Source organism: Numida meleagris, chromosome 2 (genome assembly GCF_002078875.1).
Source record: "Numida meleagris isolate 19003 breed g44 Domestic line chromosome 2, NumMel1.0, whole genome shotgun sequence".
Classification (NCBI taxonomy): Eukaryota; Metazoa; Chordata; class Aves; order Galliformes; family Numididae; genus Numida; species Numida meleagris.
This window is the reverse complement of record NC_034410.1, coordinates 1375817-1389878: the sequence shown is the minus strand read 5'-3', so window position 1 is coordinate 1389878 and position 14062 is coordinate 1375817. Positions and strand designations below refer to the sequence as shown.

General features: G+C 46.2%; 1 protein-coding gene across 1 annotated transcript in view; it reads left to right on the top strand.

Moving 5' to 3' along the window:
* LOC110395005 (obscurin-like) overlaps positions 157–14062 on the top strand; it is a gene marked incomplete at its 3' end in the record, with an annotated part of 39021 nt that continues 25115 nt past the window's right edge. Inside the window, exons 1-3 of the mRNA XM_021389090.1 lie at positions 157–4100; positions 5700–5734; positions 5847–5952. The remainder of the gene's footprint in view (positions 4101–5699; positions 5735–5846; positions 5953–14062) is intronic.

Genomic DNA, 14062 nt, shown 5'->3' with positions numbered 1-14062 from the left:
TGATTTTATTATTTTGACAAGTTCTGTGGGTGAAGAAGGGGCGGTTTGGGTTCGTATTTGTTGTGCTTGGGCCTAAGGAATATCCTTTGAGCTGGATGCAATGTCACCCAAGGTTGCTCAATGAGTTATAAGCAGCAGCAGAACTCTACTCTGAAAGTCCTAAAAGATACTGAAAGACAGTGCTTTGCAAACCACTGATGTGTGGAGCTGTACTTCTTTCCCCCCCCCCCCCCCTCAGCAAGATGGCTTTTGGCAGATCTCGGGTATATGGAAACTCCAAAATCTGGGTTGGCACATTGACAGCGTGTCTGTGTGCACACTGGCTGGGTTTAAGCATCAAAGAACAAAGTGCGTAGTTGATAAACTAAGAACACTTTATTCACACTGAGTCAGAAACTATTCTGCCTTTAATAAGGGTTGAGGATGATTTACCTTGGTAACACAAAGGTGTTATGCTGCAAGTCTGGCCAGTTGTGTTGGCTGATGGGGGCCTGTGGTTCCTACACTATTTACGGCTGGATCACAAGCTGTCCCTTGTTATGTATGTTGTTGATGGGATGAATCCTATTTTACACAGTGAATTTGTTACTGGTACAAGCAATTCAAGCACAGCTTGCAGGAGGATTCAGTTTGTTTGTCTTGAGGAGTCTGGCATGAAATTTCCAAGGGGCAGGCGATGTTACTGCTCAGAACTGAGGGCAGCAATGTCAGATGTGGAGAGAACGGGGCTTCTGAAGGACTGTACTTGAGCATGTCTTTAGGGAAACAGGCCTCCACTGATGGCTCTCTCTGTGTTTACTCAAATACAGCTTGGTTGCTTTGATACTTGTTCCAAAACACCTGCAATGGAATAATTGCAACTGTTTTAGTACAACTCTGCTGGCAACTTGCCTGCAAAGAAGATACTTGGGAAGACAGTGAAATGTTTTCCTCCTAGCCCAGCCTATTGCCTCCTCCACAGCCCCAAATTAATCTGATAATGTTTAATTATTTTACATTGATTTTTTTAAATAATGCTAATTGAAAGTATTTGGAATGCATACTTGATGGGTAGTCTGATTTTTTTTTAATGAAGCCATGCAGTTTGGTTGTACTGTTGTGATTCGAGTAATCACTGAATATCTCAATTTGGAAGGGATCTGTAAGGATTACCCAGTCCAACTCCTGGCTCTGCTATAGTTCCATATAAAAATGAAAAGTGTTTCCACAGCGCTTGCTTGTTAATGTTACTGAGAAGACTTCTGACTTCCAGCTGGTGAATCATGATGTGGGTGGATACACACATTTCAGGAGTGTTGAGTAAGGAGATGCATGGCTCCGCAGGACAACAGATGGGTGAGTTGTGGAGGCAACACAAAGGTAAGGAGATGTTCTGGAGGCGCTGGGACACACTGAGTCCTTGGGAAAGGGCTGAAGAAGGTTTGAGATGAGAAAATGAGACTATTTATCTTTATGCCTCTTCCTCAGCTGAATCTAGTACCAAGCAGGAGATTTATGCATATGAATAGCTTAAAGCATCTGACTAATCCCATTGATATCAGTGGTGCTACTTAAGCATTTAAATAGTTATAGGGGAAGATCTTTACTATGAGAGTGGTGAGGTGCTGGCACAGGCTGCCCAGAGAGGCTGTGGATGCCCCATCCCTGGAGGTGTTCAGTCCCAGGTAGGATGGGGCCCTGGGCAGCCTGGTCTAGTATTGGATGTGGAGGTTGGCAGCCCTGCCTGTAGCAGGGGGGTTGGAGCTTGATGATCCTCGAGGTCCCTTCCAACCCAAGCCATTCTGTGATTGTATGAAATAGGTATTGCTTTTAGGTAACTTTGAAATGGATTAAACTTCTCATGTTAAAGACATCCCATAAGGTAAACAGCTGCTCATTTCTTCTGATAGTTCAGTATTGTCTGAATACTTCCTTACAACAGCTTCTCCCCAGCTCCTGTCTGATCTCTCCAGCTGACTGTGTGTGACCCAAGATGCTGGTGTATCCTTGAAGAGCTTCACCACTCTCAGCAAAGAAGTTGTCCACCAACAGAAGATGCGTACTTCATTATGATTAAATTCTGTTTTATTCAATGTAAAATCTTCTAACCTTGCTGGGAAAGGCGCTGCCCATGCTGAGTAGCAAGGAAATAGCTGGCAGACTACTGGCCCTTGGTGATAAGGTGTTTGGTCAGAGGAACCTGCTATGAACGTGCTTCTGAACCCAGCCTTTGTGGAAATGTCACTTCTCAGGAAGCAATACCACAAGTGCAGGAAGAAAAGGCAAAGAACCAAAAAACTCGACCAACCAAAACACCAGTGCTCTTTGGGAATGCGTGTTTTCAGAAAAGATGGAGGATTCACAGGTGAAGCTGTAACAGAAAAGAAGGGATCAGAAAGAAGAAATACAAAGAAAACCCCCACGGGAGACATGGTGATTGCTTAAAAGCAATGGAAACGTTTTTCAGAAACAGTATCATTTTTAAAACTGACTGTTTTCTACAGAGAATATTATTTAGCAATGACAACTGCATTGATCTCAATGCAAAACGAGAAATAAATCCAGTCCCTGTGACTAGCAGCATTGTTGGTGTTTCTTTATGAAGAAAGAAAATCAGTCTGCGGAGAAACGATGGAGGCCTGGTCATGGGTGGATCTTACTTATATAAATATCTTAATTCCCTTGATATCAAGGCTGACCCATGTAACATTCAGGAATTATGAGACAACTTTCACGAATGGAATCACAGACTATCCCAAGCTGGAAGGGATCGAGTCCAACTCAATGACATCTCATGAGAAGAACTGATGAGCCCAAAGGATCACAAAATACCATCACTTGGAACAGAATTCTGCAGTATCTGCTTCCACCCCCACTCACAGCACAGCCAGTTTCATAGCTCAGGGTCCTGTCCACTCACATTCTGCATTTCTCCATGAGTGGACATCACACAGCCTCACTGGGTGCTTGTTCCAGTGCTGCACCACTCTCATAAGGAAGACATCCATTTTTCTCCTCTCCTGTTTGGATTTTCCTTGTGACTTCTGTCCTTTTTCTGTGCCTCTGAGAAGTCTGGCAACATCTCCTATAGCTCTCTCTACCCTTTGGCTTCTGGTATGTGTCAGTAAAGCTTAGAAGGAATGTGAGGTCATGTAATGGAAAGTAGGTAATGATGAATGTCCCCTCAAAAGTTTATCAGCTGTACAGTGGGAGCATTTTGCAGTTGTGCTCTATAGCTGTATTTATAGAAAAGCTCAAGGTTACTCATGCTTTCACCTGGAGCCTTAAGCAGGTGCCTGGGGCATGGAGGAGTTCAGTGCCATAGCTCTTGTCAGGGCAGAGGGCTTTGTCAAATAAAATCCAATGAGCTCTGCTGTGGGCACCAATTTGTTACTGAAAATCTGACTTTGATAAAGTCTGTCACAGCCTTGGAACATCAGATTTAGAGTTCTGCAATCATAACTCTGAGAAGTCTGAAAAAAATATACAAAGTTCTCGGAGGGAAAAGGTTAAAAATAATCCTATGGCCAATGACAGCATAGGAAATGGCTGCTCAGGTGCAGTTCTGTGAAGGATTAGGGGATTACTGGGAAGCACAAGCAGATTTGAGGTCAGCAATGCCTGGCTGCTTTGAAGTAGGCAGAATGGGATGTATGGGGACTTACAAGGGAGTGGAGAGGCTGCAGTAATCCTTCTGCTCTCCTTCCCCAACACAGCAGCAGTGGAACTGTGCCTGGTTCTGGTCCTTGCTCTTCAAGGTTAGTGGATTTGGTCCAACTGAGAGTAATGAATTACAGAATCAGTCAGGTTGGGAAAGACCTCTAAATCCCCAAGTCCAACCCACCCCCACCATGCCCACTGATCGTGTCAGTGGACACAAAATCACTGAAAAAGGTGGCTGTCCGAACCTTTATAAGCCATTTTTGGAAGCATTTAGTACTAAGCATGTGTCACTCCTGTCTATTCCTTATTGCCTTTCCACAGACATTGCCTTTTCTTTATTGTGAAGATATTGAGTCAGCATCTATTAAGGGAGCTGAGAGATACTCACTTGTTTGTGCAGTCCTGAGCTCTGGCAGCGACCGTAAGACAAGCTGCAAGGAGATCAGTGAGACCATGAGGTAAATGCTCCTAAAAATACATCAAGGTGGGAGTAATTCAAACAGGGGTTGTCTTCCCATTGGATAAATATGTGACAATTTGCTGGAGTTAAACCCTGTTGAGCCACGGGTGAACCACAGTGTTGGGTGCACAGCTGGAAGCCCTTCCAACAAGGATGTCTGATTCTTGACTATTGCTGGAGGTGCCCAAGGCCACGGGTGGGGTCCTGGGCAGCCTAAGCTGCTTTGGGGCAACCAAAGTTACAAGTTGCTTGTAATAAAGCTTACTATGAGCCCTTGTCTCTGTTTCAAAGGAATGTGTGGAGTACGCCGCTTACTTGGGTAAGATGACGTGAGCTAAACGTGATTGGTTTGCCTACTCCCAAGAATTTTTTGTTTTACAATAAGGATGAGTAGAGAAAGACAGGACAGGGGACAGATGCACTTGACCTCTTCTGCTGTGTCTGACATAGTTCACAACTGCTCTCCCCAGAAATGCAAGTACAAAGGTGGTCGCTGATGCTTTATACCAAAGCAGAGCTGCCTTAGACTTTCTTTCCATTTCTTCCACCTTCTGTGTCTGATGGCAATTGGGATGTCCAGAAGAAAGCAACTTGTATGGCTGCTGCTTCTGGCTTTGGGTAGTGGTCCTGATGTTCCTGCACAGGCAGCTCAGGTGTGACTGGGATGAGCACTTTTTGGTAGAGTATAAAAAGAGGAACTAGAGCCCTACAGCGAGTGAAGATCCCCATGAATATCTCAAAGTTGTTTTGGAAACCCATATGGCTCAAATGTCCCGACCAGTGTGTGAGTTACATCATGTTTTCATAAATTCTCCTTAATTTCAACTAGATACCACATTTCACCTCCCTTGCTACTGTAAAATCTTAGGAAGTATGCGGAGAAAGCATGACTTGGTTATTTGGACTACAGGTTTTGATTCCTAGTCACATTTGGAATTATTTGTCTGTGTTGTATCTAGCGAGTAAATGACTGAGACTGGAAGCAAGACGGGATTTGGAATCGAGTTAAGGAGAAGCTAGCGAGGCTGCCTTAAACTGCCCTGTAATGAAACTGCAGGCACAGTAAAACCATGCAGAGGTGCATCAGGTTCCATGGACACAGCTCAAAGTCAGTGGCTCCATACAGATAGACAAAGTGCCTTCATAGAGTCAACAAGATCCATCATCCTGTCAACAACACCTCTATCTGCAGCAGCTGATCTAGCTAGAATAATGGCTGTTAAGCAAAACAAGTATGTACAACTGAAAGAAAAAATTAGAGGAAGTCTTCCATGTAGCCGTATCACACTCCACAAAGGACCAGAAGGTGACTAGGAACGGTTGGTGCGGATAGATCAGTGGCTGGTGGTGTCTGACCAACCTGGTAGACTTCTGCGATGAGGTGGTTGGGGATGGGGGAAGTGGTGGATTTTTAGCATGACTTTGTCATTTTCTGCCATGCTATCCTTATTGTCAAATACAGACTGGATGAATAGAGCATAGGCTGGCTGGAAAACTCTCTGGAATCCTGGATTCAACGGCATTCAGGGTTTCCCAATCCATCTGGCAGGCTGTTCATTTCCCATTCTATCAATAACAAAGCCTTCTGGTTTTCTAGTTTTCCTGTCCTTATCTCCTGAGGCTCAGCATCAGGTACGTAACTTCTCTCATTTTTTTTGCCTACTGTTTCTGACCGAATTGTCTTTATAACAATACTCTGAACTGTATTGTGAATTTCATCTCTTCTTTGCATTTTCTGGTTCAGAGTTGTGAAGCTCTCCCAGTGATGCCGTACGCCAGGATTCATCTGCTTCTTCCTGGGGTTTTTCTATCAACTTGGAGAACTTTGGAAAACACTACATGAGATCTAGGTACCTTTTTTTTCCCCCTCAATCCTATTGCTTTAGAGTCATTTTTGAGGGTAATTTGACTGTATTTTGACTCAAAAGGAATGGGGAACGTGAGCAGGAACGTGCCACCTCTCCATGTCATATTGGTGACTGGTGGGCTGTGACCATGCTAAAATTTGAGAGTTGTGTCCCTCTATCTCCCTCATAAGAGTCACTGGACAGCTGTGTCCTGTGCCCAACTCCTGTGCAGAGAAACCAGCCTTACCTGTAGCACTGGATGGCTTCAGTGTCCCTTGCTGGCCAGTGTCCTTGGTCATCTCATTGTGTTACACTTATGGAGTCCTCCTGATCGTACTACTTTTTTCACCTTCTCTAGCAGCTTTTCTTCCAGTGAAATCTCACTGACATCCAGATCACACTGGGTTTTAGTTTTCACTCAGTGCAAACCCAATATGAGGCTTAACCAGAGGCTTCAAAATTGAGGTTCCTGCTCCCAGACCAAGACAGAAACAGCTTCAATAACTGTTCATTAACGTTGTGCATTGCCCAGCTGCCACGGTTCCCTGCCTTTGGTCCCCATTCCTCTTTTCAACCCCTACTTTCAACATTTCTAATACAAGTCCCCTTTGGGATTGTCCTCAGGAAAGTGTCTGAGTAAATGTTTCATGGAGGGGATGGGGCAATGGTTGGGCTGGATGATCTGGCTGGTCTTTTCCAACCTTGATATTGCTGTGCCTCCAGCTGATCCCTGCCCTCAGACTCTCAGAATGTTATCTGCTCTGTTTGTTTCCAGAAATAAGCACATCTTGTAGTTCCCTCCCGATAGCCATAGAGAGGTGAAGTGGTTGTGGGGCAGCCAGCTGGGTCTGTTCTAGCTCTCGTATCGACAGCGGGACCGGATTTTAAGTACAAAACTGCAAATTTTGATTGCAAGCTCTGCGTTGAGGAAATAGTTGAAAGTAGCAGTTTTACTGGTAAATGTAGAAAGCATGATTTCTAGACCTCTGAGATGTGCAACTCGATGCCATTCCTGCATCAGGAATGTGTTCAGAAAAGACTCACGCTGCAAGAAGGGAAAGATCACGTAGGTTTGTTGTTGGCCATTGTAACAGCTTTAGTCTGGGAGGTTCTAAATACACCTGTGATTGAGCTGATGCCTTTGAGAAAGGTGTTCAATGAACGTGTAAATGCGGCACTGAGGAGCACGGTCAGTGGGCACAGTGGGGTTGGACTGGAAATCTTAGAGGTCTTTTTCAACTGGAATGTTTCTGTGATTCCTTCAGTGAGGAGCGGTGTCTGAAGCTGGTGAGTTGCTGTCTGCCTGTTCTCGGTCCCTGTGTATTGATCCCTTGGCTGCGGGATGGACCCGAGCAGCTCTGACCCACTCTGTCCCCCACGCCACCTCTGATTCCCCCTGTGCCGCCTGCCCCAGCCAGTCCCCAAGCCATGCCCTTTCGCTTCTCTCCCTCAGGAAACCTAATCTCTCCGGTAAATGACACCCAGAGCTATTTTGGAGCTGTGCTGTGGGGGGAAAGCAAAGCACGTCAGCAATGTGACAGCCAGGAGGGGTGGGCAGGGGGTGGCACAGCCTAACCCTGAGCGGCGAAGGCACTGCCGGGGAACTCGGGGGGACCTTGTGCCGTGCGTCCCTGTCGCCGCTGGGGTTTCTGTTTTATTTTGCTGAAGGGGAAAGGGGGGAACCAAAGCCAACATGGTATCCCCACGTCCTCTGTTCCCCTTTTCCCCCTTCCACCTTCTGTCATCTCCGTAGGAAGCGGCTTTCTGTCACCCTGCCCACAGATTTTACTTCCTCAGGCTCCAGGTAAGACCGAAACCTGCAGCTGCAGAGAGGTGGATTTGGGTATTTGAGATATTAAAAAAAAAAAAAAAAAGAGCAGTGTTTGTGGCTGCGGAGGGGGAGAGGTTGTTTCTGTGTCAGTGTTACTGCACTGGAGCATGGTTTGTGAAGCGCGTTTGGAGATGGAGCTGAGGGTAGAGATGGTAAATCCATCGTTCTGCTCGGGAGCAAACATGGGCTGTATTGCTTGCTTGCTTCTGGCTGGGTTAGCAAAGGAACAGGGATCAAATTAGAGGAGAAAAGAGGGGAGAGTCAGCTTTAAACAGCTATTGGTTGTGCTTGATGTAACTTGTCCCAAACTGGTGATAGCAGCTTGCGTGAAGAGCCTGGAAAAAAATAAGAGAAGTGACAGCAAGAAGTGCTTTTTAGAGTTTTATTTCCAGGGCACAGTCCTCAGCAAGAGCTCTTTCCCTCTGAGCTCCTCGCCGGTGCCGACGCTGATTCAAACCACAGCCCCCACTCTCCTCGCGTTTCTCCAAATGGTTCTGACGAGCGATGGGCAGAGATGGAGCCCGACAGCTGAAGCTATTTTTGTCCCCACAGCTCAATGGGGTGGAGTGGCTGTTAGGACAGTGACGTCCTCGTTAGAATACAGGCACTGGGGCCGGAGTCTCGCAGCTCATTGAGGGAATTCTTTGTCCCTATGGCTGTTGTCAGCTCGCAGCTCCCTCCCATAGGAAATATGCTGTGCTAAAACTTCCAGCTTAATATAAGTGAGTTTGTTTCTCTGTTAATGCTGATGGGCAAGTATTTGAGAGTTGGGGGTGTTTGTTTCAGGACTGTTTGTTCATGGCTAGGCATGTGACAAGTGTAAGGATGTGAGGACGTGGTCGCAAGTTGTGCCAGAAGAGATTTAGATTGGATATTAGGAAGGATTTCTTCATGGAGAGGCGTTGGAATGGGCTGCCCAGGGAAGAAGTGCTGGAGTCCCCATCCCTGGGGGTATTTAAGGGATGCGTGAAGGTGACACTGAGGGACATGGTTCGGTGTTGGCACTTGGTGATCTTGAAGGCATTTTCTAATCTAGGTGATGCCGTAATTCTATTGCAAGGGAGAGAGAGAGGTCCGTGGGAAGGACCAGTGAAGTGATATAAATCAGTGTGAGTCCGCTGTGCTCCTGAACCTCCCAGGCTCACTGCTTGAGCTCCTGGCCTTTGCCACCTAAGCAGATGTAGGTGTTCTGCCACAGCCACTTGCATCCAGGAGATGCTACAGATGAAACCCAATTGGAAGACATTTGTGATGAATTTGCTAGCATTTACATCACTCCCTTTTTGTCCTCAGAATTGTCTTTCCCCTCTGTTTCTGTTCTTTTCACCCCCATGAAGCAGCAATGAGCATCGCCCTACACCTAAGACCTCCCCCATGTTGTAGGTGTTAGTTATGTTTGGTCAGAGCAGCCTAGGTGGCTACAGGCTTAGAAAACCAATAGAGGATGCCATGCAATCTGGAGTGTTAGAGGAGCTGATCTGAGCAGCTTCAGTCCTTTGGAAACTTCTGGGGTTGCTTTTGCAGCTCCACTGAAGGGCAATCCCAAGTAAAACTCCATGCTGCTGCAAGGACCAAGCTGGAAGAGGTCTCTGCCTATGTGTGGAGATTCTTGAACCTACTGATGTGTCAGAAGGAAAGCGAATGCTGGGTATGTGGGCTGGAAGAGGGATGAGAGGGATAAGTGATAGGTCTGTCTGTATCAAACAGGAAATATTACCATGTGTTTTAACAAACGTCAGTCACCTATTTGGCTTCAGTCTCCCGTGTTTCACACCAGCTGTGTAACCATCACACCTTACTTATGTGACTGGAAGGTGATCTGACTACGTTGCCCAGCAGCGTGCACAAACCACGTGGATGATACTTGTTGGAATTCTCTAAAGGTTTGACTCTTTGGTTTGCTACCACTTGTTGGGAATATTCAGTTTACTGAGAAAGGATTCGTACCAGGAGCATGAGGTGATGCAGGTCCCCTCCTAGATACTTGCTGCATAATTAACCCTACTCTGCAGGTCAAAATGGTAAAATTGTCTTGAGCATAGCCAACATTTTGCTGTGGGCTGCTCGTGTTTAGCACCACATGTATGCAAATAGCCACCTATGAAGCTTCCCTTAACCTTTCCTGTGGGCTTTAGCTAACTATAGAGGCAATAGGGAACGCAAGCGAGCCCTACCCTGAGTTGAGACAGAAGCTGATTGCAGTAGGCTTGGCTTATTGCACGGACTTCTGTGTCCTACATCTCCTATAGTGCACCTATCTTCCAGCCATCATGGAAAGCTCTTCCATTGCTCATCCAGTGACATTTGGATGTGCCAGATCTGCTGTCCCTCACTGCAGTGGAATTCAGAGCAGCCCAAGCTCAGCTCTATGTTCAGCTCCTCAGTGACAGATCCCATTCCTGCTCTGATGAAGCAGGCACCAGATGAATGCTGTCATCTCAGTGTATCTGTGCAGATCTCCATGTGCACCTCGTTTAGAGACATAATATGCATGGAGCACTGGGTGTGCTGCTGAGCCCTTGACCTCTGAAGCACAGCTGTAATGGTTCATAGATGTCCATCAGTCTGACATCACCGAGCTTACAACTGACACGACACTTGTGCCATTTCTATCTAAACTCTCTGCTCCCTGGGAGATTGTTAGAAGCAATAAAGCAGCAAGATTACTGCCCAGCAGCACTTAAAACATCAAAGGAAATCTCCACTGCCCATCTTATGACACATCAGCTTCCCATCCCACCCACAGAGCAGTTTCCTCCAGTTTTCAGATGGAAAAACACGGGCAGTTGTATCATGTAAACTGCACAAATACCATCCCTGCCTTTATTTTATCTGAAGCTTTCTGTTTTAGTGGTATTCTTTGAAAGGTTTTGGGACTCAGAAACAGGAGCTTCCACGATTATATTGCCTCTTATCTCAGGAGAGGAAGGAGGGCAAGGCTGCACAAGTAAGTCCAGGAAACATGAACTCTGAAGCTGATTGAGACCGTGACCATGCAGGCACGGGACAGGTCTTAACGTGGTTTCTGGAGAACCACTGTGCTTTTGGTTTGCATTAAGACTTCAGCAGTTGTCTAGGCTTAGGCAGATGTGAGAATCACAGAAATCATTCAGGTTGGGAAAGACCTCTGAGATCCCCAACCCGTCCCACCATGCCCCCTGACCGTGTCCCTCAGTGCCACATCTCCACAGTACCTGAACACCTCCAGGGAGGCTGAGTGCACAGCTATCTGTTGCTTCCTGGGCAGTGATTGGACTTATTTGCATTATCTGACACTTGTGCATCTTTCCTCAAAACACGAAAGAGTGGAAAATTGAATGAATAAAGACACAGGCCAAGTGACGTGTGTCACCCACATGTGAATGTGATCTCTGCTGCAAATGATTCATAACGGTGGGATTACGAAGTGAAATGTGACTCTGGTAAATGTCTGAGATTAACTGGAAGGGGCATTTGCACTGATGAGGTTTATTCATGTTTTGACATCCTATCGTGATAAGGAGAGCAGTCCTCACGTTTGCAGAGAGTTAATATTGGCATTGAAGTTTGCAGGTGCCTGATAAGAATCTACAGTAGAGTATTTGCTTAATAAACTGCTTAAAACACTGCACAATAGAAAAATCAAATCTTGACCTTACAGCAGTATGCTCACACAGCTATGTTCCCCCCTCGGGCTCCTCATCCATTTCTCAGTCTAACCAAGGGAGATGCCTTTTCTCCTATTTAAATGTTAAAAACTTGGTTTCTTTTTCCAGTCCAACCTACCTAAGGAATAAGGAATCACAGAATTGGTAAGGTTGGAAAGACCACGAAGATCCTCAGCCCACCATGCCCACATCCCCACAGCTCTGGAACGTCTCCAGTTGCAGTGACCCCACTGCTTCCTAGGCAGCCCATGCCAGCACAGCACCACTCTTACAGAGAAGAAACATTTCCTAACACCCAGCCTGAACCTCCCCTGGCACAACTTGAGGCTGTTATCAGGGAGTAAGCCTAATTTAATTTTCCCATCGTTCTTGAAATATATCTAAAATAATCTCGCTGAGCACGCCATCTTCACTGATCTGTTTTGTCTTCTTCTGGTGTTCTGGCCATTTCTAATGGCTGAGTGTGAGGCACTGTGTGGCAGAATCTGGTAGAGAACAAGGTGCAGTGTAGGTGACAGACAGAATCCGGGGCCTTGACCTTGCACAGGGAGGTCTGTGCTTGCTGGGACACGATGGCTTCACCCTGCTGGAGAGAAGGGAGAAGTGAGATGCGGACTCCAGGCCATGTCTCCCTCTTCAAGGGAGAAAGGAAGCAGCTTTATTGTATTGCTCTTTTTGATATCATGGATTTGAAACTGGAATGGAATTGGTGTGGGAAGGGTGAAATAGGACTGTGCCTTCCAAAGACAGAGCCAAGCTGTTAGATGCCGCAGCACAGCCTGAAATTCAGCCTAACGGGCAGGAAAGGTTGGGGCATGAGCTCCAAGTCCATGATTTGATTTATTCTTTGTTGCTGTAGTAAATGCTGCTGTTTGATTCTCCGGGGATGAACTCCAATCCCAGCATCTCACCACCCCAAATTAGAGTTTTACTGCCCCAGATGAGCAGAAGGCTCTGATCATCAGTCAATTGACTTCAGTGGAAATTTCCACTGACTTCAGTGTACTTTGGCTCCAGCCCAATGCCCGTGTCTGCATCTTCCAGCCATTCATGCAGCTTCTCTGCTTGCAGCCTTGCAAGTGTTTATGGAAAATATACTTTAAAGCTCAAGTGAGGACAGAGGTTGGATGTAGTCAGAGGGAATGGGAAGTGCAAACTGGTTCACGGATTTCTGGAGCAGTCTGAGAGCAGGAGAAAGAGTTGTGCATATTTGTAATGAAGGTGACTACTACAGGGTGTCAGTTGTTAGCACTAATGACTGCGAGTTAATTGCTCTCTGCATTCTTAGCATTTATTAATTTTTCTCCCCGTTATTGGTTTTCAGGATTAAGCACTGAAAACAGCGTCTTTAATTGCTAAAGGTTTTACGGTGGAATAATGAAGTATGCTCAAAAACAGGAAGAGAAAAACAACACGAACTGAATTTTACAAAGTTTGAAGTTTACAAAGGATCAATATCCCTAAAGAGAATGGCATTTGAGTGCTATTAAAGAGTTTAATATGTTGAAGAAGGAGATAGGCTAGGACTGGAAATAGTATAGTTTTTCCTATTAAATAAATACTTTCCCATCTTTTTGCCACGGATTTGTGGCCCAAGATCAGTGATACCATCTTCAATGGTAGGAATGACTCAAAATGAATACCGTCTTGTATTTTTGTGCCCCCAGTTTCCCATCATTCAGTTTTAATGTCAGCTTGTCTCTTTCAACCCCCAGCAGAGTAAATGGAATGAAGAATAATTTGCTATTAATATTTGTGCCTGATATGTTGTATACAGATGGTTGGACTAGATGATCTTAGTGGTCTTTTCCAACCTTAATGATTCTGTGATTCTACGTACTAGGGCAAGTACCTTGTCATATACACTGAGCGTGAGCCCATCCCTGTTTTGATATGAAGAAAAGATGGGAGGAAAACCAAGACATGGGGAAATAGGCAGCTTCCCCAAGGTCACACTGCAGGTGAGCGGCACAGCCACCTCCCAGCCCCTCTGCCATTACTGATTTGCATGTTTGCATTAGGGCACTGCAACGGGAGTCAGAAGGGGAGGGAAAACCTGATGAATCCTCTGCTCAAATTGTGGCTAAAGCAATGAAGCAGGTTTTTGGCCTGTTCTTACCACTTTCTGCTGGAGGTGGAGGGGAAAAGAGGTAAGGGCATCTGCCATTGGGTGAGAGAGGGGGTGGATGTGCTGCCAGCAGGGAAGCCAGGCTGCCGTAGGATTAAGCAGGATATTTCTGTCGTGCTGACCAGTTTTTATTTCCTTCGAGTTCCTCCCAGCACAGTGCCTGGTCGCTTCGCTGTGTGTAGCACTTTGAAGGTGAAAGAGCACAGAGGTGAGAGCAGCCCTGCAGACCCCCCCAGATCATTCCTACAGCTCAGGGGCTGCGAGTTCCTAAAGCAGAAGTGTCTGGCATTGTGCAGCGGGAGACACGGAGTGGTTAGGGAGAAACTGCACTCTCCCAAAGAGGCTCGGAGCTGGGGTTTGCTCTCCTTACAGACCTTTATTCTCGGGTCTAATCCTGCTCCCAGCAGAGTCAGCTGGTGCACTCAGGTTTCTGGTGCCAGGCCTTTAGCTGTGCTTTGCTCGTCCAAGGAGTGCTCGCTCGTGCGGAGAGCAGGGCAGCTCCTGAGG